The sequence below is a fragment of the Mastomys coucha genome, unplaced genomic scaffold (genome assembly GCF_008632895.1).
Source record: "Mastomys coucha isolate ucsf_1 unplaced genomic scaffold, UCSF_Mcou_1 pScaffold22, whole genome shotgun sequence".
NCBI classification, from domain to species: Eukaryota; Metazoa; Chordata; class Mammalia; order Rodentia; family Muridae; genus Mastomys; species Mastomys coucha.
The window spans coordinates 70,551,705-70,556,786 of NW_022196905.1; positions in this window are offsets into that span (position 1 = coordinate 70,551,705).

Sequence of the window (5,082 nt, forward strand, 5' to 3'; positions counted from 1 at the left end):
TTTTGTAAAGAACATCAATAGGAAAATAATGTTATTACCTTTATGACAATAGTCAGCTTTCCAAAGCGTGAGATGTCAGTCTACTTAGAAAAGAAAGTCCACAGATTGGGAGTTGCTGGCTAGGGCTGGCTGGTTCTACTGCTTGGGAGCCTGTGGTGAAGTGACGAATCACAGTAGGGTGGGAAGCCTGAGGTAAAGCAAGATTCATCATGTCCTGGATGAGAAACCATAATGCGAGGAAGAGGAAAAGGAAGAGGCCAGTATCCCACACGCTCCTTTAAAGGACTCTCCCAGAACCCAAACTCCTCCCACTAGGGTCTAACAAGTCAAAGCAGTGGTTCTCAACCTGTGAGTTACAACCCATTTGGGAAGATTGTGCGACCGACCGTTGCACAGAGGTCACATATGAGATACCCCACATATCAGATACTTATTTTACGACTCATGACAGTAGCAAAATTACTGTTGCGGAGTAGCAACGAAAAAGGTTTTATGGGTGGGAGTCACCACAACATGAGAAATTGTATTAATAGTCTCAGCCTAGGAAGGTGGAGCGCCACTGCAGCTAAGATTCTGCTTCCTTTTAATGGCACCGTGATCTGGGGACCGAGCCTTGACTACGTGGATCTTTGAGGGACTTAGCACAGCACAGCACAGCACAGCACAGCAGAGAGCTTCTCTCTCCAGCATGCTTTTCTTGTTTAAATGTTTCTAATTTTTAAAGCTTTCTCCTATTTCTTGATTACATATGTAATACTTGTCCTGAAGAAAAGAAAAAAGGATATAAAAAGTATAAGGAAGCAGAGTTGTGCCTCTGTAACTCTCCCACAAATGGCTCTGCTACCGAAAGGAGAAACACGGTTGGCAGTTTGACATGTTTATCTTTCCGGCTTCTGCACTCTCGATAGGTTTCACACCATTTCTCTAACACCGTGCACGTTATATTATATTATATTGTAAACCCTTCCAATTTAGCATTCTCTTATGATGATTTTCTAGGCAAAATTAAAAGTTATCCTATCCATTGTTTGTCTTTCTATTTATTTTAAATGATAATTTAAAATTTAAGTCTAATTGCTATGCTAATGGTAAAACCTTAAAACCCATAGATGTATAAAACTAATAGAGAAACTAATAAACCACTCTTCCAACAAAGACCAGATTATTCCCTTTTAACTTGTTAAACAATTAACATTTTCAAGATACAATTTAGTAAAATTTGGACTTTGTTTTTAGCATTTTATAATTTTTTGTTTGATAAATGTCCAGGTGTACCAATATTTGATGTTATAAGATTGAAAAAAAATCATGTTAAATGTGAAAATTTTAATTACATATCTGTAGAAGCTTTTCTAAAGGTAGAGAAAGAGAACTACTTAATTATTTCTTGAAGATACATAATGCCAGCCACTTTTGTGATTGTATGTTTTGGTGGGTGTATATTATTGCCAAGTATGGATACAACTTAATTTGTGCAGTCATTTCTCTGGAACTGGAAATTTAGGTTGTCAGTCTTTCTTCCCAATAAGTAAGACCACGTGAGTATCCTGACGATGAAATCTTTGTCAGCTTTAACCCAAGACTGACTTTTGTCCCAGCATAAGAGCATCTTAAATAACCCTCGTTTACGTGGCTCAAATTGATTTTCAGAAAAGCAGCAGTTTACACATCTCATACCTGAAAACCTTTGAACTTGAGATCAGGCCAAAATGTTGCTATAAAACATTATGGCTGCTTCTTAATTTCCTGTACTTAAGGTTAATAATATCTTGTAAAAGAAAAAGGAAAAGGCCAGCATTTGGCCAGAAAATGAATACCTTTCTACTGATTCATATATTATAGCTCCATAGAATGTCTTCAAGGAATGACCTCGGCTGTCCCTTGGCAGCGAGTAGCTTCTTAGGTCTGTCGCATACAGGAGCCTGGAGACGGACCAGTGGCGGACAGGTAGATGCCTTTATAGGAGCCTCTTGCGCCTGTGCAGTACAAAATGCTCAGTTCTGGTAAGAGCTTGCTCTTCTGCAGAAAGGGAAATAAAACATCAGAACACTTCCTACACAGGACTCTCACTGTTCAAGGCCCCAAACTCCTGAAGCCATGTTTCCTCCCTTTGCGCGTGCGGGCTGTCTCTTTTCCTGAGACTAAATCTAGACCTTAGGCAAATTATACAGAGGACTGTGGTCCTGAGTCATCTGAGATGGTGTCTAGGCCTTTATCTCCTCAATCGTTTGCTTCTCCTCCTATCTCTGCTCTGCTGCCTGACTAGCTTTATTTTGCTTGAGTTCATATTTGTGTTTAGCTGCTGAATTAGGCTCCCGACTCCTTTTTGAAAATTAGATATTTTCTTTATTTACATTTCAATTGATATCTCCTTTCCCAGTTTCCACTCTGTGGGAAAAAAAAAACCTGTTCCCTCCCCACTCTCCCTGCTCACCAACCCACCTTCTCCTACTTCTTGGCCCTGGCATTCCCCTACACTGGGGCATAGAGCCTTCATAGGACCAAGGGCCTCTCCTCCCACTGATGACCGACTAGGCCATCCTCTGCTACATATGCAGCTGGCTCCTGACTTCTTAAACACCTGAATCACTACACACACACACACACACACAGAGAGAGAGAGAGAGAGAGAGAGAGAGAGAGAGAGAGAGAGAGAGAGAGAGAGAGAGAGACTTAATGTGGAAAGGGTCTCATACGTAGACCAAACTGGATGCTTGCAAACCTTTGGCCTCAGCCTCTCAAGTGCTGGGATTCTAGATGTGGTGCAGCAGGGGTGGCTGTTCCTTGGATCTTTATATCTCCTGTTCAATATCTTGAACGTACTGCATTCTTCTTTCATTCATCTGTTCAATATTCCTTTGTTGAGTATGTGTATTGTGCTGAACACTATAATAATTCTGAAAAAGAAAGGAAAAAAAAAGAGAACAATGCGGTCTTCAGACCATCCATCGCTTGCACAGGCTGCCATATCCAGCCGCCAGGGCAGTTGCTTATTGCCATGTGGCTAGTTCTGGGTAGCAGACTGAGGATGTGCAATTTAGCTTTGATAGCTGGGAGGCTGTGTAACTCCCACTCTCTCTCACTTGGATCTGGCAATCCCAGAAGCAGCACACTGAAATAAATGATAATGTCACAACATGGAGTCTGAGGTGTTGAGTCACTGAATGGAGGAGAGCCCAAAGTCTGGTCTTTAGCTTCAGACTTTGAAGGATTGAAAAATAAATACTCATTGGGATCTATCTTCTCTGTATCAGAATCTATTGTGACACACTGACTTCAAAGAGGATGAAGTCAGTTACATGTGTCCTTAACTTGTGAGCCTGCTACCAGAGTTGTTAGGGTCAGAATCATCAAATTAAGTCAATCATCCAGTTAAAGAGACAAAGCAACCGTGGAAAGCAGAGAAAAGAGATCTATGCTATGGTAGTCACAATAGAAGGAGGTACTCCGATCCCCCAGTTAGTCCTCCAGGGTCATAGTATGAGATCTAGGGCTCAATAGAGAGGGAATGTATACAGAGGACTATGTATGGGTAAGCAGGCATGGGTGTGGTGTGTGTCTGCCTATGGTCACGGCCAAAGCGCTCATTTCCTCACCAAGGTGTCTTGACAAGTTGTTGCATTGGTGAAATCTCTTTTCCGGAGTCTCTCTGGTACCAGGGCCTCTGCTTTTTCTTCTCTCAGTATGAGACTCCTAACAGCCAAACAAAACGACACGTGGGCTTCTTTAAAATATCTTCATTCCTGCCTCTGCTGTTCCAAGTATGTAGCTGGGAATACAGCATCCTGTGGAACTGGGGATTTTCAGTGGAAAGAGTTCGGTGTGGTTAGTATCTGGAGTTTGGACTTGACTTTTTACTATCTGTGAGTTTTGGGGGAAAGCCTTGGCTTTCCAGGCAGGCCTGGCCCATTTTCCTGCTCTGTTTTTAGAGAGACTAAGTAACAGAAACAGAGACTCCAAGGACAGTCATCTTTGCACAAAGAGGTGCCTTTCTGTGATTTATTGGGTAAGCGGCTGCGACACTACACTTTGAAAAAGCAGAAGATGCAGGACGGGCCATTATCTTCTGGTGCACACATAGATCTTTCAGTCTGTCATCAGGGAAGCCATGAGTGTGTGTTGCATCACATTCATCATCAGCAGCCAGGGTACCATTTTCTCCAACGGAGAATGTTCTCAGTGCTGTCAAAATCTGCCCCGCCTTCCATGTCAGGCATTGTATCTTAGGGCAGTCTTTTCTTGACTATCCTTCCAAGTTCAAATACTGTAAATCAGGATTCCTGGAAAGAAACTGTGTCTGCGAAGATTGACTGATCAGAACAACAGTGATCCGGAGAGGTTGGAATGTTGCAGGTCCGGAGCCTAATTACCTTATCTTGGGACAGTTTTGTTCCCTAATAGTCATTCCTTCCCCTCTCTGTGCCAGAACTAGTACCCTGTAACTAACTGGTAAAAACTTTTTGGAATCTATTAACTTGGCAGACCACTAGCTCCCAGCATCCCAAAGCTAAGAATGTCAGCAGATAGCCTCCAAGCTTTATAGGATACATTCTGCCATCTTGCTTTACCTGCCTCTCTGATGAACTTTAAACTTGGCTTGAGTTATGACTTTCTTTGTTCTGTTGCTATAAAGTGCCATGAAATTGCTTCCATGTGGGAATGTGAAACCTGGGGTAACCCAGATCCATGTTTCCCAGGTTGTGGTCCCTCAACTTTGGTTCCAGAATAAACTCTCTTGTTTCCTTTGAGGTGAGAGCTGTGTATTTTTGTGTCAATAATACAAAGTTACCTACTAACTCCCCATATATGCTCTCTCCATAGTCCAGGCACACTTTTGTTATTTAAGTTACACAGAACTTAATTTATTTTTGTTTTTGTTTTTAAAGATTTATTTATATATTTGAGTGATTTATCTTCATGTATGGCTGCCCGCCAGAAGAAGGCATCAGATGTCGTTATGGATGGTTGTGGGTGCTGGGAACTGAACTCAGGACCTCTGGAAGAACAGCTAGTATTCTTAACCACTGAGCCATTTCTCCAGCCAGTTCATTATTGCTTTAAGACAGATATTCTTGATCTTCT